Source organism: Carassius auratus, unplaced genomic scaffold (genome assembly GCF_003368295.1).
Source record: "Carassius auratus strain Wakin unplaced genomic scaffold, ASM336829v1 scaf_tig00028975, whole genome shotgun sequence".
NCBI classification, from domain to species: Eukaryota; Metazoa; Chordata; class Actinopteri; order Cypriniformes; family Cyprinidae; genus Carassius; species Carassius auratus.
The window spans coordinates 1-25,389 of NW_020525732.1; the positions used below are offsets into that span (position 1 = coordinate 1).

Sequence of the window (25,389 nt, forward strand, 5' to 3'; positions counted from 1 at the left end):
GTGTGTTGCAAGATGCAGGGAGGGAGTAGGGAGGGAGGGGAGAATGGAAAGAAGTTTTGGAAATAGAATGGAGGTTGAAGGAGACTGGTCTCTGTAAGCAAAACACTATAGAATATGCAATGCTCAATAGGTAAGCCCTGTCTTCCGAATGAAAGAGACGAACAGTAAGTCAGTGCGTCACTACAGCTGCCATTTGAAGCTCCCTAAGTTCTATAGAAACAGTCAACTGCTCATTGGACACGTGCTTAGTACTGGGCTGCCATGGCGGAGCGGTTAGCTACAGCTCGTCCGCTGAGGATCTGTCATGTTGGTGGGGTTAGCTGCAGGCTTGTCCGCTGAGCCACTCCCATGGTGGTGCTGTGGTAAGCTGTAAGATCATCCACCTCAGAGGCTGCCGTGGTGATGTTGTTAGCTGTATGATCGTCCACCTGAGGGGCTGCCATGGTGGTGCTGTTGTTAGCTGTATGATCGTCCACCTGAGGGTCTGCCATGGTTGTGCTGTTGTTAGCTTTATGATCGTCCAGCTGAGGGCTGCCGTGGTGGTGCTGTTGTTAGCTGTATGATCGTCCACCAGAGGGGCTGCCGTGGTGGTGCTGTTGTTAGCTGTTTGATCGTCCACCTGAGGAGCTGCCGTGGTGGTGCTGTTGTTAGCTGTATGATCATCCACCTGAGGGGCTGCCGTGGTGGTGCTTTTGTTAGCTGGATGATCGTCCACCTGAGGGTCTGCCGTGGGTCGTGCTGTTGTTAGCTTTATGATCGTCCAGCTGAGGGGCTGCCGTGGTGGTGCTGTTGTTAGCTTATGATCGTCCACCAGAGGGGCTGCCGTGGTGGTGCTGTTGTTAGCTGTATGTTCATCCACCTAAGGGTCTGCCGTGGTGGTGCTGTTGTTAGCTGTATGTTCATCCACCTGAGGGTCTGCCGTGGTGGTGCTGTTGTTAGCTGTATGATCATCCACCTAAGGGGCTGCCGTGGTGGTGCTTTTGTTAGCTGTATGATCATCCACCTGAGTGGCTGCCGTGGTGGTGCTTTTGTTAGCTGTATGATCATCCACCTGAGGGGCTGCCATGATGGTGTTGTTGTTAGCTGTATGATCGTCCACCTGAGGTGCCGCCGTGGAGGTGCTATTGTTATGAGCCCCTGCTCCCGAACGTTTGTTAATACCAAGTAACTCCATTTATTTATTTATTTATATTAAGAACTTTTTTTGATGCAGTTCGAAAGGATGGAAGAAAGGATGCTGGGATAAAAGGATGTCTGAGTGGGGGATGGGAGTCGAGGAAGGGAGGATATAGGAGGACGACAGGAGGTAGGGAAAGGAAGGGAGAGAGTGAAATTGAGAGGTAAAGAGAGGGTAGTATAGGTTGCAGGAAGGGTGGAAGAAGTGATGTTGGGATGAAAGGATGTTTGTGAGTGGGTGTATTGCAAGATGCAGGGAGGGAGGTAGGGAGGGAGGGGGAGAATGGAAAGAGGTTTTGGAAATAGAATTGGAGGTTGAAGGAGACTGGTCTCTGTAAGCAAACACTATAGAATATGCAATGCTCAATAGGTAAGCCCTGTCTTCTGAATGAAAGAGACGAACAGTAAGTCAGTGCGTCACTACAGCTGCCATTTGAAGCGTCCCAGTTGCTATAGAACCAGTCAACGGTCTTAGACTGCTGACTGGTGCTGTTGTTAGCTGTATGATCGTCCAGCTGAGGGGCTGCCGTGGTGGTGCTGTTGTTAGCTGTATGATCGTCCACCTGAGGGGCTGCCGTGGTGGTGCTTTTGTTAGCTGTATGATCATCCACCTGAGGGGATGCCGTGGTGTTGCTTTTGTTAGCTGTATGATCATCCACCTGAGGGGCTGCCATGATGGTGTTGTTGTTAGCTGTATGATCGTCCACCTGAGGTGCCACCGTGGAGGTGCTATTGTTATGAGCCCCTGCTCCTGAACGTTTGTTAATACCAATTAACTCCATGTATTTATTTATTTATATTAAGAACTTTTCTTTGATGCAGTCCGAAAGGTCTAACTGAATCTGACATCATTATCACATGGTACAGCTGATTGGTTCTCTCCTGTATGGGTAGCTATTAATCTCTCTGCTCAACATTCAAACATATGACTAGTGCTTTTGCCGCATGCTTCAAGAAAGCGGAATCAATGTCTAAGATAAGTGAATGCTCTTCTAATCCATATCACTGTGTGTATTGCATGGTCTCTCTAATTACATCCAAAAATAAGCAACCGCAACTATAATAAAGTAAAAACAAAGTGTTATGCTAGCTGTTTGCATTGCATGCAGGAGCAAAATATTAAGCACATTAGCAGCATCTAAATGCAATTACCAGCTAAATCCTTAATGCATGTGCTTATACAGCTAGAACAAAATGCAGTTTAGAGCAAATGTAATCGCTCAAGGACATACCGATTGTAACTATCGAAATTCGACTCCATTTTAGAACCGACTGCAAATTTTACGATTCCTGCATTCGCTTTTCAATTTGATTAAAAACAAGTGCAGGAACGGAAAGAATTTGCACCCTGTCTGTGTGCAGCACAAAGGAAGGGCAAGTGCTTGCACACAAAGCAGCGGTCAGCGGAATGGTTTGTGTCCATTCTCGGACCATTCCATGTATTCCATCCAATATACAGAAAACTACATCAATATATCATCATGAACACGTTTTTGTCTTACCTGAACGTAAACAGATGAGAAAGAAAACACATGTACAGTATTTTTGCTTAAAGAGGCAACGTGCTGCCTGTCATTAAAAAAGAAAACTATGCAGTGTTTTTAAACGTTTGATTAGTTTCTTTATTTATTTATGATATTGCTAATTTATGTGTTTGTTCCTATCTCTTTTATTACTGAGTTTACTTCTCTTTAACACTTTAATATTTAAAATGTATATTAATCTAGTTGTTTTTGCTATGGTATTTTTTTAAAGCCCAGGCAAAATTCCTCTTGCAGTATTTTGTAGGCTGCTGATTTTTGATCATGTTATTCATCTGCAACAGCATGCTTTGTAAAAAGACAGAATACATGTTTATCATCTAAATGTTTTTTTTTATATTGGATTTTTTAAATCTTATTGGAATCGATAAGAATCGGAATCGATAAGCAGAATCTGATAAAATTCAAATGACCAAACCCTACCCTACCCTAATTGTAACAGACATGTAACAAGTTAAATGAAATAAGCATTCTTATGTATGCATTTTAGAGGGGGTTCACCATGTACATTGGCGTTATCTCACTGTTTACATTCCTTATTTCAAAAGTTGATGTTTCATTGTGATTAGTGTTTGGTTGATTTTTTAGCTGCACGCAGCATCAGAAGCATTAGCTTATCACGGTTATATCAATGACAGTGTTGTGGGAGAGAAATCATTAAGGCTGTTGTAGTCCCAAATAACATGCATTATGGCTGGTGTAGTTTGTAGAAATGTTGTTCGTGTGACGTTTGCTCTCACAGTGCTGTACAGTTCAGAAAATTGAGTGTCTAATTAGAGTTTGGTCAGCGTGTTAGCCCAGGCACACATAGGCACACATGAGGTTCACATGACTCTTTAGAGAAGCAGCAATATTTCTTACATGCTCACAGCAGCATGTTGTGGATGTATTTGCAGTAGCAAGTCTCTGTACTTGCTCTGCCACAGCAGCAGCATTGTAGCAGATCTATTCTGCCAAGACAAAATACATTAAAGGGGTCATATGATGCGATTTCAAGTTTTCCTTTCTCTTTGGAGTGTTACAGGCTGTTTTGTGAATAGATAAGATCCATAAAGTTGCAACAACTAAAGTGATAAACCTGAAAAGATCTTTATAAAACTTAAGACTCATCCACGCCATTTAAACACACAGTGACACGTCTAGATCACTGTGTGGGAAGATTTGTATAACACCACCCAAATGTTTACACAAAGAAAGAAGGTGTAACTTTGATTCTCACTGTAGTATTGTGCTACCGCCTCCAAGTCATGGACATGCTGTGTGTTTTGTTGTCAAAGTGAAAATACTTTATTTTCATATCAGTATTCATCAGATGTCATCTTCCTCTGGATGCAGATTGTCTGTGGAAAGGATTTTTCTCATGTTTTTAGATGTCTTTAGGAGCACTTTTCACTCTTCTCAAGTAGACAACCCAATTATCTGCCAGCGGGGTAAGAAAAATAATATAAATGCAAACGGAAACCAGATAATTTTTCTCACAAACCACTTTCCTTTTCATCATGCAGACACTGTAATGTGACAAAATTGGTCTTTTTACACAGAATCCTGTAAATGAGGAGGCTGCATTAATTCATAGGACGTTAAATTTACATCAGAAGAGAACTTCTTTTTTTTTCATTTAATTTTGCCATATTAACATGCATATATATTTAAAGCAGTCACACTTTTAAAGGGACAAGTTGTAGGACCTGCCATAAGACGCAGACGCAGCGGCTCTTAGCTCTCCTGTTTGGTGTTTTTTTTTTTTTGTGTGGTTTTATATTTGTTTTCAAATTTGTTTGTCGAGACATGTAATGCATACATTGCCTACGAACGTCAGAACTTAATAGAGTATGGATCTCAGTGCAAGCGTACTAATTTTCAGTGGACTCACAACATACCGAAGGACATAGCAAGAGCACTGTGATCTCCATCGATTGTTATCAGACCATGCAGCTGATGCAGGTGGCGGACGGAGAGGAAGCAAAAATGAGGATGCAGGGCAGGACTAACGTTACTTGTTTGGCTACATAAACAACCGTTTAAACCACTGCTTCTGAGCATCTTTGTCACCATTGCCACATCAATAACTGCCAGATCCATAAATGGATGAGTTGGAGCTACAGTTAGCAATAAATTGTCTTGTTCAGGATTGCTGTCTGATGATAATAACTGAAACCTGGCTGCACACTGTAATTCCTTACGCTGCGGTCAAACTATCAGGACACGCAATCCACCAGCAGGAAAGAAACAAAGACTCATGTAAGAGCAGAGGAGGGGGACTTTGCATCTTTGTGCACAACGATTGGTGTAACAACAGCAATATTATAGACACGTACTGCTCGCCTGACTTAGAACTGATGTCTGTTATAAGTAGACTGTTCTATTTACAGAGAGAGCTAAAAGTAGTAATGCGGTGACTGCGGTGTACATCCCATCAGATGCTAATGCTAGTGCTGCTCTCACTCAGTTACATAGCACTATTTGTCGCGTTTCCACCGAAATTACCCGGAACATTTGTACCAGGAACTTTTTTTCCCAGGAACTTTTTCCCCCCCAGACCTGTTGCTTTCTGCATCTCCACCCCAGTGTAAAGTACCGGGAAGATTAGGCAAATAGACTGGTGACGTAGGTCTGCGCGATTCTCAATACAAAGTACCGCTGATTTAAAAAAAAGTATGCTGATTTTGGACGTGCATCCTCGGTAGTTAGTTCAGACTTTGTGCATTCGTCTCGGGAGTGTGATTTCCGCGACGACGCAAGTCCGGTAAATCTATAAACAGCAGTGTACTTGATAACTTCAGTCAGCTCGTCTTGGCTACTGCAATTTTCCTCTCTGTATATTTACAATAACACGAAATTGGATATCAAATACCACTGCCTCCTTTGGTTTTCATTTAAGCGTAATAACAGCTGCAGAAATGTACTTAGTTCAGGGATATGTGTATATGCAGCCATTACAATTAAACGAAATATTATATAAATTTGCCTTTTTTATTTTCATTTTAACATATAGATAAATTGAATACAGACCAAAGAAAACCTGTTAGATTTATCCCGCAGCTGAATTATATTTTATGTTTAACCACTAAAGACACATCACAGCCAGCGGCACATATCAGAAGGTCTAGCCGAAGTGAGGCTGCTCTCTGCGGATACATGAGGACTGAGCTCCCGCTGATCGAGTGGAGCTCACCGTCTACGAGATCGGCGAAATATATTTTTAAATAGGCGCTGTCTTTATAAATAAACCATAGATTTGAGTTTTAAACAACTACATTCTCACCTGAAATACTTTTAAAATTACATTTCATGACACAGTAACAGTAATATTTGAAAATGATCCAAATAAATGGTGTTTGAACTCAACCAATGCTGCGTGAACTCAGATGGATTTGGCTACTGCAATTTTCCCCTCAGTATATTTACAATAAAACGATATCAATCAATCAATCACCTTTATTTATATAGTGCTTTAAACAAAATACATTGCGTCAAAGCACTGAACAACATTCATTTGGAAAACAGTGTCTCAATAATGCAAAATGATAGTTAAAGGCAGTTCATCATTGAATTCAGTTATGTCATCTCTGTTCAGTTTAAATAGTGTCTGTTTTTATTTGCAATCAAGTCAATGATATCGCTGTAGATGAAGTGACCCCAACTAAGCAAGCTAATATATAGGATATAGGATATAAAATACCACTGCCTCCTTTTGTTTTCATTTAAACATAAGAACAGCTGCAGAAATGTACTTAGTTCAGGGATATGTGTAATGTTATATACAGCCATTACAATGAAACGAAATATTAGACTTGCCTTTTTTATTTTAATTTTAGCTTATAGATAAATTGAATACAGACCAAAGAAAACCGGTTAGATTTACCCAGCAGCTGAATTATATTTTATGTTTAACCACTAAAGAGACATCAGAGCCAGTGGCACATATCAGAAGGTCTATCCGGGGTAAGGCTGCTTCTCGTCGGATAGATGATCACTGAGCTCCCGCTGATCGTGTGGAGCTCACCGTCTTCGAGATCGGCGAAACACTTTTTTTAAATAGGCGCTCCCTTTATAAATAAACAACAGATATGAGTTTTAAACAACTACATTCTAGCCTGAAATACTTTTAAAATTACATTTCATGACACAATAACAGTAATATTTTGAAAATGTTTATCCGAATAAATGGTGGTTAAACTCAACCAATGCTGCGTGAACTCAACCAATCAGGATGTTTAGCCCCAAAGTCCCGCCCCCGAAAGTTCCGGAACTTTGAAAAAGTACCACCTCGCCAGCAGGGACTTTCTGAGGGGCATTTTTTTACCCTGAACTTTATTTAGTTCCTGGTTCCTGCGGTGGAAACACAACAATTACCAGGCCAAAGTCCCTAGTTCCTGGGTAAAGTACGGAGTGCACATCATAGCGGGTTTAATCAGACATGTCTGAAAACAGTTCTACCTAAATTCAAGAGTGCAACCAGAGGGAAAACTAGACTGGATCATATGTATTCCAGCACTAAGTGTGCCTAGGGCCGCAGCCCTCCCACACCTGGGACAGTCAGATCACTAGTCGCCTTTCCACTCGGACCAGTGTGAGCCAGGGCTTAAAATGAGCCGGGCAGGGCTAATAGCCTCAGACCTGTAGCACCGAGGCCAAAATAGTGCTGCATTTCCACCATTGAGGCAGAAGCTCCTCTGCACTTCACTAAAACCAGCCGTTTACACGCCTGTCAGGAATAACGCCATGAAACCCCATCACTTCAGCAACAAATGCTGTTTTATAACAAAGTTCGGGAGGAACAGTCGCAGTTCATTAACCTGATTAACACAAGTGGAGACCAATCAGTAATCAACTCATGACAAGGTATAAATAACAGCAGAACCTACCTCTGTTCATTGACAGTTTTCAGCATCCCGGTTCGCGCTGTCTGTCATCTTATCACAGACGAAATTTTCCTTCCAGCAAGGAGATCCATACAAAGGAGATTTTTCAGATCTGCTAATTTTGCTGACTATGATCATTAAACACGGCCGTTGAGCACCATCAAACGTCATCGCAACAGCGGCTCTTCTTGCCAAGCCACACGTCATGGCCAATTGACCGCGCAAAGCTCGAGCTCGCCTCGCTTGACACCACGATTGATCCGATCAAGACCGGGCTCTCTTTGACGCTAGAATCGCAGCACCAGCAGGCATTCAACCAGCCCGCTCCTCAGTTCTTACTGCAGCAAGCCTCTCTCACTTCCCGCCGTGGCTCAGCCTTTCACCGCAGCTTTTCCGGCCGAGGCGCAGTTTGAGGCCACCTCCTCTAGCGGCGCAGACCGTGCGTCATAAATCAATACATTTTCAGGTGAAGATGCTAAATACAGGTTTGCGGCTAGAAAGTAGTGCGGGAGCTGCATGGAGTTCCGATCACATATGTACGTGGAAATTTAGAACCAAATTGAGCCTTGGGCGCGTTCAAATATTTAAACTTCTGCAACCAGACCGCGTGCAAACACACTCGGCCACGCTACACTGCACTCCTGCGCTCTCCGGCTCGCTACGACAGGTGGAAAGGCCTCCCTGATGCTGACTAGTGCGAAAAGCTGCATTCTAATCCTGTTTTTCGTAAAACAAACCTGATCCATAGCAGGTTAGGGCTTGCGGCAATGTTGCTGTCACAGCAAGTCTGAGGCGAGTTGTGCAGAACAGATCAACTAAAATCGTCAGCAATGAAACTTTCAGTAGTCACTTAACCACAGAGGAGAACAGTGCCCCGGGAGCAGGACTCAGTCTGACTGCTTTAGCAGAAAGGAGATAGGCTGAGCACCTGGCCGCTGAAAGGCAAAGTGTACTCTCACCACGTTTTCAGAACCTTCATCGAGTATACACAGGGCCTCTGTAATTAAAACCACAGCTGGCAGCGGTGGGATTCGAACCCACGCCCCCAGAGAGAAGAACAACAACGCTACCACACTAAGCCCTTTTCAATGAGTAAAACTGGCTGTTTCCATCCTTTTGCCTACTTATTGCTTTCCACTGTTATTTTTTTCAATGAGTAAAACTGGCTGTTTCCATCCTTTTGCCTACTTATTGCTTTCCACTGTTATTTTATTCAAGCGATTTTTCCTGTTTTGAAGTAACTTCACTGTGATTGTAAACTATTGACGTCCCTGCTTCAACACGGTGCATCTGTAAGGAAGGAGCAGAGGCCGTGACAGGCTTTCAGCACCGACTTGGCTAAATTGCAAGGAATGTAAAAGCGGCTGAATTTGGACGTTCACGCAGCATCACTTTGCGCAGCCTTCAAAAAGCATCTACTGGCAGCGGTGGGATTCGAACCCACGCCCCCAGAGAGACTGGAGCCTAAATCCAGCGCCTTAGACCACTCGGCCACGCTACCAGGTTGATATCTTTCCATTCCTTTTTCCGCCTTCCACCTTCCGGAAATAGAGGCAACGCTACCACACTAAGCCCTTTTCAATGAGTAAAACTGGCTGTTTCCGTCCTTTTGCCTACTTATTGCTTTCCACTGTTATTTTTTTCAATGAGTAAAACTGGCTGTTTCCATCCTTTTGCCTACTTATTGCTTTCCACTGTTATTTTATTCAAGCGATTTTTCCTGTTTTGAAGTAACTTCACTGTGATTGTAAACTATTGACGTCCCTGCTTCAACACGGTGCATCTGTAAGGAAGGAGCAGAGGCCGTGACAGGCTTTCAGCACCGACTTGGCTAAATTGCAAGGAATGTAAAAGCGGCTGAATTTGGACGTTCACGCAGCATCACTTTGCGCAGCCACAGCAGTCTTCCAAAAGCATCAACTGGCAGCGGTGGGATTCGAACCCACGCCCCCGAAGAGACTGGAGCCTTAATCCAGCGCCTTGGACCGCTCGGCCACGCTACCCTGCACCCCTGCGCTCTCCGGCTCGCTACGACCGGTGGAAAGGCCTCCCTGATGCTGACTAGGGCGAAAAGCTGCATTCTAATCCTGTTTTTCGTAAAACAAACCTGATCCCTAGCAGGTTAGGGCTTGCGGCAATGTTGCTGTCACAGCAAGTCTGAGGCGAGTTCTGAAGAACAGATCAACACAGGATTGACTAAAATCGTCAGCAATGAAACTTTCAGTAGTCACTTAACCACAGAGGAGAACAGTGCCCCGGGAGCAGGACTCAGTCTGACTGCTTTAGCAGAAAGGAGATAGGCTGAGCACCTGGCCGCTGAAAGGCAAAGTGTACTCTCACCACGTTTTCAGAACCTTCATCGAGTACACACAGGGCCTCTGTAATTAAAACCACAGCTGGCAGCGGTGGGATTCGAACCCACGCCCCCAGAGAGACTGGAGCCTAAATCCAGCCTTAGACCACTCGGCCACGCTACCAGGTTGATAGTTTCTTTCCATTCCTTTTTCCGCCTTCCACCTTCCGGAAATAGAGGCAACGCTACCACACTAAGCCCTTTTCAATGAGTAAAACTGGCTGTTTCCATCCTTTTGCCTACTTATTGCTTTCCACTGTTATTTTTTTCAATGAGTAAAACTGGCTGTTTCCATCCTTTTGCCTACTTATTGCTTTCCACTGTTATTTTATTCAAGCGATTTTTCCTGTTTTGAAGTAACTTCACTGTGATTGTAAACTATTGACGTCCCTGCTTCAACACGGTGCATCTGTAAGGAAGGAGCAGAGGCCGTGACAGGCTTTCAGCACCGACTTGGCTAAATTGCAAGGAATGTAAAAGCGGCTGAATTTGGACGTTCACGCAGCATCACTTTGCGCAGCCACAGCAGTCTTCCAAAAGCATCAACTGGCAGCGGTGGGATTCGAACCCACGCCCCCGAAGAGACTGGAGCCTTAATCCAGCGCCTTGGACCGCTCGGCCACGCTACCCTGCACCCCTGCGCTCTCCGGCTCGCTACGACCGGTGGAAAGGCCTCCCTGATGCTGACTAGGGCGAAAAGCTGCATTCTAATCCTGTTTTTCGTAAAACAAACCTGATCCCTAGCAGGTTAGGGCTTGCGGCAATGTTGCTGTCACAGCAAGTCTGAGGCGAGTTCTGAAGAACAGATCAACACAGGATTGACTAAAATCGTCAGCAATGAAACTTTCAGTAGTCACTTAATCACAGAGGAGAACAGTGCCCCGGGAGCAGGACTCATTCTGACTGCTTTAGCAGAAAGGAGATAGGCTGAGCACCTGGCCGCTGAAAGGCAAAGTGTACTCTCACCACGTTTTCAGAACCTTCATCGAGTACACACAGGGCCTCTGTAATTAAAACCACAGCTGGCAGCGGTGGGATTCGAACCCACGCCCCCAGAGAGACTGGAGCCTAAATCCAGCGCCTTAGACCACTCGGCCACGCTACCAGTTTGATAGTTTCTTTCCATTCCTTTTTCCGCCTTCCACCTTCCGGAAATAGAGGCAACGCTACCACACTAAGCCCTTTTCAATGAGTAAAACTGGCTGTTTCCATCCTTTTGCCTACTTATTGCTTTCCACTGTTATTTTTTTCAATGAGTAAAACTGGCTGTTTCCATCCTTTTGCCTACTTATTGCTTTCCACTGTTATTTTATTCAAGCGATTTTTCCTGTTTTGAAGTAACTTCACTGTGATTGTAAACTATTGACGTCCCTGCTTCAACACGGTGCATCTATAAGGAAGGAGCAGAGGCCGTGACAGGCTTTCAGCACCGACTTGGCTAAATTGCAAGGAATGTAAAAGCGGCTGAATTTGGACGTTCACGCAGCATCACTTTGCGCAGCCTTCCAAAAGCATCTACTGACAGCGGTGGGATTCGAACCCACGCCCCCGAAGAGACTGGAGCCTTAATCCAGCGCCTTGGACCGCTCGGCCACGCTACCCTGCACCCCTGCGCTCTCCGGCTCGCTAAGACCGGTGGAAAGGCCTCCCTGATGCTGACTAGGGCGAAAAGCTGCATTCTAATCCTGTTTTTCGTAAAACAAACCTGATCCCTAGCAGGTTAGGGCTTGCGGCAATGTTGCTGTCACAGCAAGTCTGAGGCGAGTTCTGAAGAACAGATCAACACAGGATTGACTAAAATCGTCAGCAATGAAACTTTCAGTAGTCACTTAACCACAGAGGAGAACAGTGCCCCGGGAGCAGGACTCAGTCTGACTGCTTTAGCAGAAAGGAGATAGGCTGAGCACCTGGCCGCTGAAAGGCAAAGTGTACTCTCACCACGTTTTCAGAACCTTCATCGAGTACACACAGGGCCTCTGTAATTAAAACCAGAGCTGGCAGCGGTGGGATTCGAACCCACGCCCCCAGAGAGACTGGAGCCTAAATCCAGCGCCTTAGACCACTCGGCCACGCTACCAGGTTGATAGTTTCTTTCCATTCCTTTTTCCGCCTTCCACCTTCCGGAAATAGAGGCAACGCTACCACACTAAGCCCTTTTCAATGAGTAAAACTGGCTGTTTCCGTCCTTTTGCCTACTTATTGCTTTCCACTGTTATTTTTTTCAATGAGTAAAACTGGCTGTTTCCATCCTTTTGCCTACTTATTGCTTTCCACTGTTATTTTATTCAAGCGATTTTTCCTGTTTTGAAGTAACTTCACTGTGATTGTAAACTATTGACGTCCCTGCTTCAACACGGTGCATCTGTAAGGAAGGAGCAGAGGCCGTGACAGGCTTTCAGCACCGACTTGGCTAAATTGCAAGGAATGTAAAAGCGGCTGAATTTGGACGTTCACGCAGCATCACTTTGCGCAGCCACAGCAGTCTTCCAAAAGCATCAACTGGCAGCGGTGGGATTCGAACCCACGCCCCCGAAGAGACTGGAGCCTTAATCCAGCGCCTTGGACCGCTCGGCCACGCTACCCTGCACTCCTGCGCTCTCCGGCTCGCGAAGACCGGTGGAAAGGCCTCCCTGATGCTGACTAGGGCGACAAGCTGCATTCTAATCCTGTTTGTCGTAAAACAAACCTGATCCCTAGCAGGTTAGGGCTTGCGGCAATGTTGCTGTCACAGCAAGTCTGAGGCGAGTTCTGAAGAACAGATCAACACAGGATTGACTAAAATCGTCAGCAATGAAACTTTCAGTAGTCACTTAACCACAGAGAACAGTGCCCCGGGAGCAGGACTCAGTCTGACTGCTTTAGCAGAAAGGAGATAGGCTGAGCACCTGGCCGCTGAAAGGCAAAGTGTACTCTCACCACGTTTTCAGAACCTTCATCGAGTACACACAGGGCCTCTGTAATTAAAACCACAGCTGGCAGCGGTGGGATTCGAACCCACTCCCCCAGAGAGACTGGAGCCTAAATCCAGCGCCTTAGACCACTCGGCCACGCTACCAGGTTAATAGTTTCTTTCCATTCCTTTTTCCACCTTCCACCTTCCGGAAATAGAGGCAACGCTACCACACTAAGCCCTTTTCAATGAGTAAAACTGGCTGTTTCCATCCTTTTGCCTACTTATTGCTTTCCACTGTTATTTTTTTCAATGAGTAAAACTGGCTGTTTCCATCCTTTTGCCTACTTATTGCTTTCCACTGTTATTTTATTCAAGCGATTTTTCCTGTTTTGAAGTAACTTCACTGTGATTGTAAACTATTGACGTCCCTGCTTCAACACGGTGCATCTGTAAGGAAGGAGCAGAGGCCGTGACAGGCTTTCAGCACCGACTTGGCTAAATTGCAAGGAATGTAAAAGCGGCTGAATTTGGACATTCACGCAGCATCACTTTGCGCAGCCTTCCAAAAGCATCTACTGGCAGCGGTGGGATTCGAACCCACGCCCCCGAAGAGACTGGAGCCTTAATCCAGCGCCTTGGACCGCTCGGCCACGCTACCCTGCACTCCTGCGCTCTCCGGCTCGCAAAGACTTGTGGAAAGGCCTCCCTGATGCTGACTAGGGCGAAAAGCTGCATTCTAATCCTGTTTTTCATAAAACAAACCTGATCCCTAGCAGGTTAGGGCTTGCGGCAATGTTGCTGTCACAGCAAGTCTGAGGCGAGTTCTGAAGAACAGATCAACACAGGATTGACTAAAATCGTCAGCAATGAAACTTTCAGTAGTCACTTAACCACAGAGAACAGTGCCCCGGGAGCAGGACTCAGTCTGACTGCTTTAGCAGAAAGGAGATAGGCTGAGCACCTGGCCGCTGAAAGGCAAAGTGTACTCTCACCACGTTTTCAGAACCTTCATCGAGTACACACAGGGCCTCTGTAATTAAAACCACAGCTGGCAGCGGTGGGATTCGAACCCACGCCCCCAGAGAGACTGGAGCCTAAATCCAGCGCCTTAGACCACTCGGCCACGCTACCAGGTTGATAGTTTCTTTCCATTCCTTTTTCCGCCTTCCACCTTCCGGAAATAGAGGCAACGCTACCACACTAAGCCCTTTTCAATGAGTAAAACTGGCTGTTTCCATCCTTTTGCCTACTTATTGCTTTCCACTGTTATTTTTTTCAATGAGTAAAACTGGCTGTTTCCATCCTTTTGCCTACTTATTGCTTTCCACTGTTATTTTATTCAAGCGATTTTTCCTGTTTTGAAGTAACTTCACTGTGATTGTAAACTATTGACGTCCCTGCTTCAACACGGTGCATCTGTAAGGAAGGAGCCGAGGCCGTGACAGGCTTTCAGCACCGACTTGGCTAAATTGCAAGGAATGTAAAAGCGGCTGAATTTGGACGTTCACGCAGCATCACTTTGCGCAGCCACAGCAGTCTTCCTAAAGCATCTACTGGCAGCGGTGGGATTCGAACCCACGCCCCCAAAGAGACTGGAGCCTTAATCCAGCGCCTTGGACCGCTCGGCCACGCTACCCTGCACTCCTGCGCTCTCCGGCTCGCGAAGACCGGTGGAAAGGCCTCCCTGATGCTGACTAGGGCGAAAAGCTGCATTCTAATCCTGTTTGTCGTAAAACAAACCTGATCCCTAGCAGGTTAGGGCTTGCGGCAATGTTGCTGTCACAGCAAGTCTGAGGCGAGTTCTGAAGAACAGATCAACACAGGATTGACTAAAATCGTCAGCAATGAAACTTTCAGTAGTCACTTAACCAAAGAGAACAGTGCCCCGGGAGCAGGACTCAGTCTGACTGCTTTAGCAGAAAGGAGATAGGCTGAGCACCTGGCCGCTGAAAGGCAAAGTGTACTCTCACCACGTTTTCAGAACCTTCATCGAGTACACACAGGGCCTCTGTAATTAAAACCACAGCTGGCAGCTGTGGGATTCGAACCCACGCCCCCAGAGAGACTGGAGCCTAAATCCAGCGCCTTAGACCACTCGGCCACGCTACCAGGTTAATAGTTTCTTTCCATTCCTTTTTCCGCCTTCCACCTTCCGGAAATAGAGGCAACGCTACCACACTAAGCCCTTTTCAATGAGTAAAACTGGCTGTTTCCATCCTTTTGCCTACTTATTGCTTTCCACTGTTATTTTTTTCAATGACCGGTGGAAAGGCCTCCCTGATGCTGACTAGGGCGAAAAGCTGCATTCTAATCCTGTTTTTCGTAAAACAAACCTGATCCCTAGCAGGTTAGGGCTTGCGGCAATGTTGCTGTCACAGCAAGTCTGAGGCGAGTTCTGAAGAACAGATCAACACAGGATTGACTAAAATCGTCAGCAATGAAACTTTCAGTAGTCACTTAACCACAGAGAACAGTGCCCCGGGAGCAGGACTCAGTCTGACTGCTTTAGCAGAAAGGAGATAGGCTGAGCACCTGGCCGCTGAAAGGCAAAGTGTACTCTCACCACGTTTTCAGAACCTTCATCGAGTACACACAGGGCCTCTGTAATTAAAACCACAGCTGGCAGAGGTGGGATTCGAACCCACGCCCCCAGAGAGACTGGAGCCTAAATCCAGCGCCTTAGACCACTCGGCCACGCTACCAGGTTGATAGTTTCTTTCCATTCCTTTTTCCGCCTTCCACCTTCCGGAAATAGAGGCAACGCTACCACACTAAGCCCTTTTCAATGAGTAAAACTGGCTGTTTCCATCCTTTTGCCTACTTATTGCTTTCCACTGTTATTTTTTTCAATGAGTAAAACTGGCTGTTTCCATCCTTTTGCCTACTTATTGCTTTCCACTGTTATTTTATTCAAGCGATTTTTCCTGTTTTGAAGTAACTTCACTGTGATTGTAAACTATTGACGTCCCTGCTTCAACACGGTGCATCTGTAAGGAAGGAGCAGAGGCCGTGACAGGCTTTCAGCACCGACTTGGCTAAATTGCAAGGAATGTAAAAGCGGCTGAATTTGGACGTTCACGCAGCATCACTTTGCGCAGCCAGCCTTCCAAAAGCATCTACTGGCAGCGGTGGGATTCGAACCCACGCCCCCGAAGAGACTGGAGCCTTAATCCAGCGCCTTGGACCGCTCGGCCACGCTACCCTGCACTCCTGCGCTCTCCGGCTCGCTACGACCGGTGGAAAGGCCTCCCTGATGCTGACTAGGGCGAAAAGCTGCATTCTAATCCTGTTTTTCGTAAAACAAACCTGATCCCTAGCAGGTTAGGGCTTGCGGCAATGTTGCTGTCACAGCAAGTCTGAGGCGAGTTCTGAAGAACAGATCAACACAGGATTGACTAAAATCGTCAGCAATGAAACTTTCAGTAGTCACTTAACCACAGAGGAACAGTGCCCCGGGAGCAGGACTCAGTCTGACTGCTTTAGCAGAAAGGAGATAGGCTGAGCACCTGGCCGCTGAAAGGCAAAGTGTACTCTCACCACGTTTTCAGAACCTTCATCGAGTACACACAGGGCCTCTGTAATTAAAACCACAGCTGGCAGCGGTGGGATTCGAACCCACGCCCCCAGAGAGACTGGAGCCTAAATCCAGCGCCTTAGACCACTCGGCCACGCTACCAGGTTGATAGTTTCTTTCCATTCCTTTTTCCGCCTTCCACCTTCCGGAAATAGAGGCAACGCTACCACACTAAGCCCTTTTCAATGAGTAAAACTGGCTGTTTCCATCCTTTTGCCTACTTATTGCTTTCCACTGTTATTTTTTTCAATGAGTAAAACTGGCTGTTTCCATCCTTTTGCCTACTTATTGCTTTCCACTGTTATTTTATTCAAGCGATTTTTCCTGTTTTGAAGTAACTTCACTGTGATTGTAAACTATTGACGTCCCTGCTTCAACACGGTGCATCTGTAAGGAAGGAGCAGAGGCCGTGACAGGCTTTCAGCACCGACTTGGCTAAATTGCAAGGAATGTAAAAGCGGCTGAATTTGGACGTTCACGCAGCATCACTTTGCGCAGCCTTCCAAAAGCATCTACTGGCAGCGGTGGGATTCGAACCCACGCCCCCGAAGAGACTGGAGCCTTAATCCAGCGCCTTGGACCGCTCGGCCACGCTACCCTGCACTCCTGCGCTCTCCGGCTCGCTACGACCGGTGGAAAGGCCTCCCTGATGCTGACTAGGGCGAAAAGCTGCATTCTAATCCTGTTTTTCGTAAAACAAACCTGATCCCTAGCAGGTTAGGGCTTGCGGCAATGTTGCTGTCACAGCAAGTCTGAGGCGAGTTCTGAAGAACAGATCAACACAGGATTGACTAAAATCGTCAGCAATGAAACTTTCAGTAGTCACTTAACCACAGAGAACAGTGCCCCGGGAGCAGGACTCAGTCTGACTGCTTTAGCAGAAAGGAGATAGGCTGAGCACCTGGCTGCTGAAAGGCAAAGTGTACTCTCACCACGTTTTCAGAACCTTCATCGAGTACACACAGGGCCTCTGTAATTAAAACCACAGCTGGCAGCGGTGGGATTCGAACCCACGCCCCCAGAGAGACTGGAGCCTAAATCCAGCGCCTTAGACCACTCGGCCACGCTACCAGGTTGATAGTTTCTTTCCATTCCTTTTTCCGCCTTCCACCTTCCGGAAATAGAGGCAACGCTACCACACTAAGCCCTTTTCAATGAGTAAAACTGGCTGTTTCCATCCTTTTGCCTACTTATTGCTTTCCACTGTTATTTTTTTCAATGAGTAAAACTGGCTGTTTCCATCCTTTTGCCTACTTATTGCTTTCCACTGTTATTTTATTCAAGCGATTTTTCCTGTTTTGAAGTAACTTCACTGTGATTGTAAACTATTGACGTCCCTGCTTCAACACGGTGCATCTGTAAGGAAGGAGCAGAGGCCGTGACAGGCTTTCAGCACCGACTTGGCTAAATTGCAAGGAATGTAAAAGCGGCTGAATTTGGACGTTCACGCAGCATCACTTTGCGCAGCCTTCCAAAAGCATCTACTGGCAGCGGTGGGATTCGAACCCACGCCCCCGAAGAGACTGGAGCCTTAATCCAGCGCCTTGGACCGCTCGGCCACGCTACCCTGCACTCCTGCGCTCTCCGGCTCGCTACGACCGGTGGAAAGGCCTCCCTGATGCTGACTAGGGCGAAAAGCTGCATTCTAATCCTGTTTTTCGTAAAACAAACCTGATCCCTAGCAGGTTAGGGCTTGCGGCAATGTTGCTGTCACAGCAAGTCTGAGGCGAGTTCTGAAGAACAGATCAACACAGGATTGACTAAAATCGTCAGCAATGAAACTTTCAGTAGTCACTTAACCACAGAGAACAGTGCCCCGGGAGCAGGACTCAGTCTGACTGCTTTAGCAGAAAGGAGATAGGCTGAGCACCTGGCCGCTGAAAGGCAAAGTGTACTCTCACCACGTTTTCAGAACCTTCATCGAGTACACACAGGGCCTCTGTAATTAAAACCACAGCTGGCAGCGGTGGGATTCGAACCCACGCCCCCAGAGAGACTGGAGCCTAAATCCAGCGCCTTAGACCACTCGGCCACGCTACCAGGTTGATAGTTTCTTTCCATTCCTTTTTCCGCCTTCCACCTTCCGGAAATAGAGGCAACGCTACCACACTAAGCCCTTTTCAATGAGTAAAACTGGCTGTTTCCATCCTTTTGCCTACTTATTGCTTTCCACTGTTATTTTTTTCAATGAGTAAAACTGGCTGTTTCCATCCTTTTGCCTACTTATTGCTTTCCACTGTTATTTTATTCAAGCGATTTTTCCTGTTTTGAAGTAACTTCACTGTGATTGTAAACTATTGACGTCCCTGCTTCAACACGGTGCATCTGTAAGGAAGGAGCAGAGGCCGTGACAGGCTTTCAGCACCGACTTGGCTAAATTGCAAGGAATGTAAAAGCGGCTGAATTTGGACGTTCACGCAGCATCACTTTGCGCAGCCTTCCAAAAGCATCTACTGGCAGCGGTGGGATTCGAACCCACGCCCCCGAAGAGACTGGAGCCTTAATCCAGCGCCTTGGACCGCTCGGCCACGCTACCCTGCACTCCTGCGCTCTCCGGCTCGCTACGACCGGTGGAAAGGCCTCCCTGATGCTGACTAGGGCGAAAAGCTGCATTCTAATCCTGTTTTTCGTAAAACAAACCTGATCCCTAGCAGGTTAGGGCTTGCGGCAATGTTGCTGTCACAGCAAGTCTGAGGCGAGTTCTGAAGAACAGATCAACACAGGATTGACTAAAATCGTCAGCAATGAAACTTTCAGTAGTCACTTAACCACAGAGAACAGTGCCCCGGGAGCAGGACTCAGTCTGACTGCTTTAGCAGAAAGGAGATAGGCTGAGCACCTGGCTGCTGAAAGGCAAAGTGTACTCTCACCACGTTTTCAGAACCTTCATCGAGTACACACAGGGCCTCTGTAATTAAAACCAAAGCTGGCAGCGGTGGGATTCGAACCCACGCCCCCAGAGAGACTGGAGCCTAAATCCAGCGCCTTAGACCACTCGGCCACGCTACCAGGTTGATAGTTTCTTTCCATTCCTTTTTCCGCCTTCCACCTACCGGAAATAGAGGCAACGCTACCACACTAAGCCCTTTTCAATGAGTAAAACTGGCTGTTTCCATCCTTTTGCCTACTTATTGCTTTCCACTGTTATTTTTTCAATGACCGGTGGAAAGGCCTCCCTGATGCTGACTAGGGCGAAAAGCTGCATTCTAATCCTGTTTTTCGTAAAACAAACCTGATCCCTAGCAGGTTAGGGCTTGCGGCAATGTTGCTGTCACAGCAAGTCTGAGGCGAGTTCTGAAGAACAGATCAACACAGGATTGACTAAAATCGTCAGCAATGAAACTTTCAGTAGTCACTTAACCACAGAGAACAGTGCCCCGGGAGCAGGACTCAGTCTGACTGCTTTAGCAGAAAGGAGATAGGCTGAGCACCTGGCCGCTGAAAGGCAAAGTGTACTCTCACCACGTTTTCAGAACCTTCATCGAGTACACACAGGGCCTCTGTAATTAAAACCACAGCTGGCAGCGGTGGGATTCGAACCCACGCCCCCAGAGAGACTGGAGCCTAAATCCAGCGCCTTAGACCACTCGGCCACGCTACCAGGTTGATAGTTTCTTTCCATTCCTTTTTCCGCCTTCCACCTTCCGGAAATAGAGGCAACGCTACCACACTAAGCCCTTTTCAATGAGTAAAACTGGCTGTTTCCATCCTTTTGCCTACTTATTGCTTTCCACTGTTATTTTTTTCAATGAGTAAAACTGGCTGTTTCCATCCTTTTGCCTACTTATTGCTTTCCACTGTTATTTTATTCAAGCGATTTTTCCTGTTTTGAAGTAACTTCACTGTGATTGTAAACTATTGACGTCCCTGCTTCAACACGGTGCATCTGTAAGGAAGGAGCAGAGGCCGTGACAGGCTTTCAGCACCGACTTGGCTAAATTGCAAGGAATGTAAAAGCGGCTGAATTTGGACGTTCACGCAGCATCACTTTGCGCAGCCTTCCAAAAGCATCTACTGGCAGCGGTGGGATTCGAACCCACGCCCCCGAAGAGACTGGAGCCTTAATCCAGCGCCTTGGACCGCTCGGCCACGCTACCCTGCACTCCTGCGCTCTCCGGCTCGCTACGACCGGTGGAAAGGCCTCCCTGATGCTGACTAGGGCGAAAAGCTGCATTCTAATCCTGTTTTTCGTAAAACAAACCTGATCCCTAGCAGGTTAGGGCTTGCGGCAATGTTGCTGTCACAGCAAGTCTGAGGCGAGTTCTGAAGAACAGATCAACACAGGATTGACTAAAATCGTCAGCAATGAAACTTTCAGTAGTCACTTAACCACAGAGAACAGTGCCCCGGGAGCAGGACTCAGTCTGACTGCTTTAGCAGAAAGGAGATAGGCTGAGCACCTGGCCGCTGAAAGGCAAAGTGTACTCTCACCACGTTTTCAGAACCTTCATCGAGTACACACAGGGCCTCTGTAATTAAAACCACAGCTGGCAGCGGTGGGATTCGAACCCACGCCCCCAGAGAGACTGGAGCCTAAATCCAGCGCCTTAGACCACTCGGCCACGCTACCAGGTTGATAGTTTCTTTCCATTCCTTTTTCCGCCTTCCACCTTCCGGAAATAGAGGCAACGCTACCACACTAAGCCCTTTTCAATGAGTAAAACTGGCTGTTTCCATCCTTTTGCCTACTTATTGCTTTCCACTGTTATTTTTTTCAATGAGTAAAACTGGCTGTTTCCATCCTTTTGCCTACTTATTGCTTTCCACTGTTATTTTATTCAAGCGATTTTTCCTGTTTTGAAGTAACTTCACTGTGATTGTAAACTATTGACGTCCCTGCTTCAACACGGTGCATCTGTAAGGAAGGAGCAGAGGCCGTGACAGGCTTTCAGCACCGACTTGGCTAAATTGCAAGGAATGTAAAAGCGGCTGAATTTGGACGTTCACGCAGCATCACTTTGCGCAGCCTTCCAAAAGCATCTACTGGCAGCGGTGGGATTCGAACCCACGCCCCCGAAGAGACTGGAGCCTTAATCCAGCGCCTTGGACCGCTCGGCCACGCTACCCTGCACTCCTGCGCTCTCCGGCTCGCTACGACCGGTGGAAAGGCCTCCCTGATGCTGACTAGGGCGAAAAGCTGCATTCTAATCCTGTTTTTCGTAAAACAAACCTGATCCCTAGCAGGTTAGGGCTTGCGGCAATGTTGCTGTCACAGCAAGTCTGAGGCGAGTTCTGAAGAACAGATCAACACAGGATTGACTAAAATCGTCAGCAATGAAACTTTCAGTAGTCACTTAACCACAGAGAACAGTGCCCCGGGAGCAGGACTCAGTCTGACTGCTTTAGCAGAAAGGAGATAGGCTGAGCACCTGGCCGCTGAAAGGCAAAGTGTACTCTCACCACGTTTTCAGAACCTTCATCGAGTACACACAGGGCCTCTGTAATTAAAACCACAGCTGGCAGCGGTGGGATTCGAACCCACGCCCCCAGAGAGACTGGAGCCTAAATCCAGCGCCTTAGACCACTCGGCCACGCTACCAGGTTGATAGTTTCTTTCCATTCCTTTTTCCGCCTTCCACCTTCCGGAAATAGAGGCAACGCTACCACACTAAGCCCTTTTCAATGAGTAAAACTGGCTGTTTCCATCCTTTTGCCTACTTATTGCTTTCCACTGTTATTTTTTTCAATGAGTAAAACTGGCTGTTTCCATCCTTTTGCCTACTTATTGCTTTCCACTGTTATTTTATTCAAGCGATTTTTCCTGTTTTGAAGTAACTTCACTGTGATTGTAAACTATTGACGTCCCTGCTTCAACACGGTGCATCTGTAAGGAAGGAGCAGAGGCCGTGACAGGCTTTCAGCACCGACTTGGCTAAATTGCAAGGAATGTAAAAGCGGCTGAATTTGGACGTTCACGCAGCATCACTTTGCGCAGCCTTCCAAAAGCATCTACTGGCAGCGGTGGGATTCGAACCCACGCCCCCGAAGAGACTGGAGCCTTAATCCAGCGCCTTGGACCGCTCGGCCACGCTACCCTGCACTCCTGCGCTCTCCGGCTCGCTACGACCGGTGGAAAGGCCTCCCTGATGCTGACTAGGGCGAAAAGCTGCATTCTAATCCTGTTTTTCGTAAAACAAACCTGATCCCTAGCAGGTTAGGGCTTGCGGCAATGTTGCTGTCACAGCAAGTCTGAGGCGAGTTCTGAAGAACAGATCAACACAGGATTGACTAAAATCGTCAGCAATGAAACTTTCAGTAGTCACTTAACCACAGAGAACAGTGCCCCGGGAGCAGGACTCAGTCTGACTGCTTTAGCAGAAAGGAGATAGGCTGAGCACCTGGCCGCTGAAAGGCAAAGTGTACTCTCACCACGTTTTCAGAACCTTCATCGAGTACACACAGGGCCTCTGTAATTAAAACCAAGCTGGCAGCGGTGGGATTCGAACCCACGCCCCCAGAGAGACTGGAGCCTAAATCCAGCGCCTTAGACCACTCGGCCACGCTACCAGGTTGATAGTTTCTTTCCATTCCTTTTTCCGCCTTCCACCTTCCGGAAATAGAGGCAACGCTACCACACTAAGCCCTTTTCAATGAGTAAAACTGGCTGTTTCCATCCTTTTGCCTACTTATTGCTTTCCACTGTTATTTTTTTCAATGAGTAAAACTGGCTGTTTCCATCCTTTTGCCTACTTATTGCTTTCCACTGTTATTTTATTCAAGCGATTTTTCCTGTTTTGAAGTAACTTCACTGTGATTGTAAACTATTGACGTCCCTGCTTCAACACGGTGCATCTGTAAGGAAGGAGCAGAGGCCGTGACAGGCTTTCAGCACCGACTTGGCTAAATTGCAAGGAATGTAAAAGCGGCTGAATTTGGACGTTCACGCAGCATCACTTTGCGCAGCCTTCCAAAAGCATCTACTGGCAGCGGTGGGATTCGAACCCACGCCCCCGAAGAGACTGGAGCCTTAATCCAGCGCCTTGGACCGCTCGGCCACGCTACCCTGCACTCCTGCGCTCTCCGGCTCGCTACGACCGGTGGAAAGGCCTCCCTGATGCTGACTAGGGCGAAAAGCTGCATTCTAATCCTGTTTTTCGTAAAACAAACCTGATCCCTAGCAGGTTAGGGCTTGCGGCAATGTTGCTGTCACAGCAAGTCTGAGGCGAGTTCTGAAGAACAGATCAACACAGGATTGACTAAAATCGTCAGCAATGAAACTTTCAGTAGTCACTTAACCACAGAGAACAGTGCCCCGGGAGCAGGACTCAGTCTGACTGCTTTAGCAGAAAGGAGATAGGCTGAGCACCTGGCCGCTGAAAGGCAAAGTGTACTCTCACCACGTTTTCAGAACCTTCATCGAGTACACACAGGGCCTCTGTAATTAAAACCAGAGCTGGCAGCGGTGGGATTCGAACCCACGCCCCCAGAGAGACTGGAGCCTAAATCCAGCGCCTTAGACCACTCGGCCACGCTACCAGGTTGATAGTTTCTTTCCATTCCTTTTTCCGCCTTCCACCTTCCGGAAATAGAGGCAACGCTACCACACTAAGCCCTTTTCAATGAGTAAAACTGGCTGTTTCCATCCTTTTGCCTACTTATTGCTTTCCACTGTTATTTTTTTCAATGAGTAAAACTGGCTGTTTCCATCCTTTTGCCTACTTATTGCTTTCCACTGTTATTTTATTCAAGCGATTTTTCCTGTTTTGAAGTAACTTCACTGTGATTGTAAACTATTGACGTCCCTGCTTCAACACGGTGCATCTGTAAGGAAGGAGCAGAGGCCGTGACAGGCTTTCAGCACCGACTTGGCTAAATTGCAAGGAATGTAAAAGCGGCTGAATTTGGACGTTCACGCAGCATCACTTTGCGCAGCCTTCCAAAAGCATCTACTGGCAGCGGTGGGATTCGAACCCACGCCCCCGAAGAGACTGGAGCCTTAATCCAGCGCCTTGGACCGCTCGGCCACGCTACCCTGCACTCCTGCGCTCTCCGGCTCGCTACGACCGGTGGAAAGGCCTCCCTGATGCTGACTAGGGCGAAAAGCTGCATTCTAATCCTGTTTTTCGTAAAACAAACCTGATCCCTAGCAGGTTAGGGCTTGCGGCAATGTTGCTGTCACAGCAAGTCTGAGGCGAGTTCTGAAGAACAGATCAACACAGGATTGACTAAAATCGTCAGCAATGAAACTTTCAGTAGTCACTTAACCACAGAGAACAGTGCCCCGGGAGCAGGACTCAGTCTGACTGCTTTAGCAGAAAGGAGATAGGCTGAGCACCTGGCCGCTGAAAGGCAAAGTGTACTCTCACCACGTTTTCAGAACCTTCATCGAGTACACACAGGGCCTCTGTAATTAAAACCACAGCTGGCAGCGGTGGGATTCGAACCCACGCCCCCAGAGAGACTGGAGCCTAAATCCAGCGCCTTAGACCACTCGGCCACGCTACCAGGTTGATAGTTTCTTTCCATTCCTTTTTCCGCCTTCCACCTTCCGGAAATAGAGGCAACGCTACCACACTAAGCCCTTTTCAATGAGTAAAACTGGCTGTTTCCATCCTTTTGCCTACTTATTGCTTTCCACTGTTATTTTTTTCAATGAGTAAAACTGGCTGTTTCCATCCTTTTGCCTACTTATTGCTTTCCACTGTTATTTTATTCAAGCGATTTTTCCTGTTTTGAAGTAACTTCACTGTGATTGTAAACTATTGACGTCCCTGCTTCAACACGGTGCATCTGTAAGGAAGGAGCAGAGGCCGTGACAGGCTTTCAGCACCGACTTGGCTAAATTGCAAGGAATGTAAAAGCGGCTGAATTTGGACGTTCACGCAGCATCACTTTGCGCAGCCTTCCAAAAGCATCTACTGGCAGCGGTGGGATTCGAACCCACGCCCCCGAAGAGACTGGAGCCTTAATCCAGCGCCTTGGACCGCTCGGCCACGCTACCCTGCACTCCTGCGCTCTCCGGCTCGCTACGACCGGTGGAAAGGCCT

At 47.1% G+C, this 25,389-nt stretch overlaps 34 non-coding genes across 34 annotated transcripts; all 34 read right to left on the bottom strand.

Annotated features, from left to right (window-relative positions):
* Positions 1-9,001: 9,001 nt before the first annotated feature.
* On the bottom strand, positions 9,002-9,083 carry trnal-uag (transfer RNA leucine (anticodon UAG)). Its single transcript has one exon. It is a non-coding gene; the product is annotated as a tRNA-Leu (tRNA).
* Positions 9,084-9,503: 420 nt separating this feature from the next.
* On the bottom strand, positions 9,504-9,585 carry trnal-aag (transfer RNA leucine (anticodon AAG)). Its single transcript has one exon. It is a non-coding gene; the product is annotated as a tRNA-Leu (tRNA).
* Positions 9,586-9,979: 394 nt separating this feature from the next.
* On the bottom strand, positions 9,980-10,059 carry trnal-uag (transfer RNA leucine (anticodon UAG)). Its single transcript has one exon. It is a non-coding gene; the product is annotated as a tRNA-Leu (tRNA).
* Positions 10,060-10,482: 423 nt separating this feature from the next.
* Positions 10,483-10,564, bottom strand: trnal-aag (transfer RNA leucine (anticodon AAG)). The gene has a single exon. It is a non-coding gene; the product is annotated as a tRNA-Leu (tRNA).
* Positions 10,565-10,958: 394 nt separating this feature from the next.
* Positions 10,959-11,040, bottom strand: trnal-uag (transfer RNA leucine (anticodon UAG)). Its single transcript has one exon. It is a non-coding gene; the product is annotated as a tRNA-Leu (tRNA).
* A 414-nt stretch (positions 11,041-11,454) lies between these two features.
* Positions 11,455-11,536, bottom strand: trnal-aag (transfer RNA leucine (anticodon AAG)). The gene has a single exon. It is a non-coding gene; the product is annotated as a tRNA-Leu (tRNA).
* A 394-nt stretch (positions 11,537-11,930) lies between these two features.
* trnal-uag (transfer RNA leucine (anticodon UAG)) lies at positions 11,931-12,012 on the bottom strand. The gene has a single exon. It is a non-coding gene; the product is annotated as a tRNA-Leu (tRNA).
* A 423-nt stretch (positions 12,013-12,435) lies between these two features.
* On the bottom strand, positions 12,436-12,517 carry trnal-aag (transfer RNA leucine (anticodon AAG)). Its single transcript has one exon. It is a non-coding gene; the product is annotated as a tRNA-Leu (tRNA).
* Positions 12,518-12,908: 391 nt separating this feature from the next.
* On the bottom strand, positions 12,909-12,990 carry trnal-uag (transfer RNA leucine (anticodon UAG)). The gene has a single exon. It is a non-coding gene; the product is annotated as a tRNA-Leu (tRNA).
* A 414-nt stretch (positions 12,991-13,404) lies between these two features.
* Positions 13,405-13,486, bottom strand: trnal-aag (transfer RNA leucine (anticodon AAG)). The gene has a single exon. It is a non-coding gene; the product is annotated as a tRNA-Leu (tRNA).
* A 391-nt stretch (positions 13,487-13,877) lies between these two features.
* On the bottom strand, positions 13,878-13,959 carry trnal-uag (transfer RNA leucine (anticodon UAG)). Its single transcript has one exon. It is a non-coding gene; the product is annotated as a tRNA-Leu (tRNA).
* A 423-nt stretch (positions 13,960-14,382) lies between these two features.
* trnal-aag (transfer RNA leucine (anticodon AAG)) lies at positions 14,383-14,464 on the bottom strand. The gene has a single exon. It is a non-coding gene; the product is annotated as a tRNA-Leu (tRNA).
* A 391-nt stretch (positions 14,465-14,855) lies between these two features.
* Positions 14,856-14,937, bottom strand: trnal-uag (transfer RNA leucine (anticodon UAG)). Its single transcript has one exon. It is a non-coding gene; the product is annotated as a tRNA-Leu (tRNA).
* A 511-nt stretch (positions 14,938-15,448) lies between these two features.
* On the bottom strand, positions 15,449-15,530 carry trnal-uag (transfer RNA leucine (anticodon UAG)). The gene has a single exon. It is a non-coding gene; the product is annotated as a tRNA-Leu (tRNA).
* Positions 15,531-15,948: 418 nt separating this feature from the next.
* Positions 15,949-16,030, bottom strand: trnal-aag (transfer RNA leucine (anticodon AAG)). The gene has a single exon. It is a non-coding gene; the product is annotated as a tRNA-Leu (tRNA).
* A 392-nt stretch (positions 16,031-16,422) lies between these two features.
* Positions 16,423-16,504, bottom strand: trnal-uag (transfer RNA leucine (anticodon UAG)). Its single transcript has one exon. It is a non-coding gene; the product is annotated as a tRNA-Leu (tRNA).
* Positions 16,505-16,918: 414 nt separating this feature from the next.
* Positions 16,919-17,000, bottom strand: trnal-aag (transfer RNA leucine (anticodon AAG)). The gene has a single exon. It is a non-coding gene; the product is annotated as a tRNA-Leu (tRNA).
* A 391-nt stretch (positions 17,001-17,391) lies between these two features.
* On the bottom strand, positions 17,392-17,473 carry trnal-uag (transfer RNA leucine (anticodon UAG)). The gene has a single exon. It is a non-coding gene; the product is annotated as a tRNA-Leu (tRNA).
* Positions 17,474-17,887: 414 nt separating this feature from the next.
* Positions 17,888-17,969, bottom strand: trnal-aag (transfer RNA leucine (anticodon AAG)). Its single transcript has one exon. It is a non-coding gene; the product is annotated as a tRNA-Leu (tRNA).
* Positions 17,970-18,360: 391 nt separating this feature from the next.
* On the bottom strand, positions 18,361-18,442 carry trnal-uag (transfer RNA leucine (anticodon UAG)). The gene has a single exon. It is a non-coding gene; the product is annotated as a tRNA-Leu (tRNA).
* Positions 18,443-18,856: 414 nt separating this feature from the next.
* trnal-aag (transfer RNA leucine (anticodon AAG)) lies at positions 18,857-18,938 on the bottom strand. The gene has a single exon. It is a non-coding gene; the product is annotated as a tRNA-Leu (tRNA).
* A 391-nt stretch (positions 18,939-19,329) lies between these two features.
* Positions 19,330-19,411, bottom strand: trnal-uag (transfer RNA leucine (anticodon UAG)). Its single transcript has one exon. It is a non-coding gene; the product is annotated as a tRNA-Leu (tRNA).
* Positions 19,412-19,921: 510 nt separating this feature from the next.
* Positions 19,922-20,003, bottom strand: trnal-uag (transfer RNA leucine (anticodon UAG)). Its single transcript has one exon. It is a non-coding gene; the product is annotated as a tRNA-Leu (tRNA).
* Positions 20,004-20,417: 414 nt separating this feature from the next.
* On the bottom strand, positions 20,418-20,499 carry trnal-aag (transfer RNA leucine (anticodon AAG)). The gene has a single exon. It is a non-coding gene; the product is annotated as a tRNA-Leu (tRNA).
* A 391-nt stretch (positions 20,500-20,890) lies between these two features.
* Positions 20,891-20,972, bottom strand: trnal-uag (transfer RNA leucine (anticodon UAG)). The gene has a single exon. It is a non-coding gene; the product is annotated as a tRNA-Leu (tRNA).
* Positions 20,973-21,386: 414 nt separating this feature from the next.
* Positions 21,387-21,468, bottom strand: trnal-aag (transfer RNA leucine (anticodon AAG)). Its single transcript has one exon. It is a non-coding gene; the product is annotated as a tRNA-Leu (tRNA).
* A 391-nt stretch (positions 21,469-21,859) lies between these two features.
* On the bottom strand, positions 21,860-21,941 carry trnal-uag (transfer RNA leucine (anticodon UAG)). The gene has a single exon. It is a non-coding gene; the product is annotated as a tRNA-Leu (tRNA).
* Positions 21,942-22,355: 414 nt separating this feature from the next.
* On the bottom strand, positions 22,356-22,437 carry trnal-aag (transfer RNA leucine (anticodon AAG)). Its single transcript has one exon. It is a non-coding gene; the product is annotated as a tRNA-Leu (tRNA).
* Positions 22,438-22,827: 390 nt separating this feature from the next.
* trnal-uag (transfer RNA leucine (anticodon UAG)) lies at positions 22,828-22,909 on the bottom strand. Its single transcript has one exon. It is a non-coding gene; the product is annotated as a tRNA-Leu (tRNA).
* A 414-nt stretch (positions 22,910-23,323) lies between these two features.
* trnal-aag (transfer RNA leucine (anticodon AAG)) lies at positions 23,324-23,405 on the bottom strand. The gene has a single exon. It is a non-coding gene; the product is annotated as a tRNA-Leu (tRNA).
* A 391-nt stretch (positions 23,406-23,796) lies between these two features.
* On the bottom strand, positions 23,797-23,878 carry trnal-uag (transfer RNA leucine (anticodon UAG)). Its single transcript has one exon. It is a non-coding gene; the product is annotated as a tRNA-Leu (tRNA).
* A 414-nt stretch (positions 23,879-24,292) lies between these two features.
* On the bottom strand, positions 24,293-24,374 carry trnal-aag (transfer RNA leucine (anticodon AAG)). Its single transcript has one exon. It is a non-coding gene; the product is annotated as a tRNA-Leu (tRNA).
* A 391-nt stretch (positions 24,375-24,765) lies between these two features.
* On the bottom strand, positions 24,766-24,847 carry trnal-uag (transfer RNA leucine (anticodon UAG)). The gene has a single exon. It is a non-coding gene; the product is annotated as a tRNA-Leu (tRNA).
* A 414-nt stretch (positions 24,848-25,261) lies between these two features.
* Positions 25,262-25,343, bottom strand: trnal-aag (transfer RNA leucine (anticodon AAG)). The gene has a single exon. It is a non-coding gene; the product is annotated as a tRNA-Leu (tRNA).
* Positions 25,344-25,389: the final 46 nt, after the last annotated feature.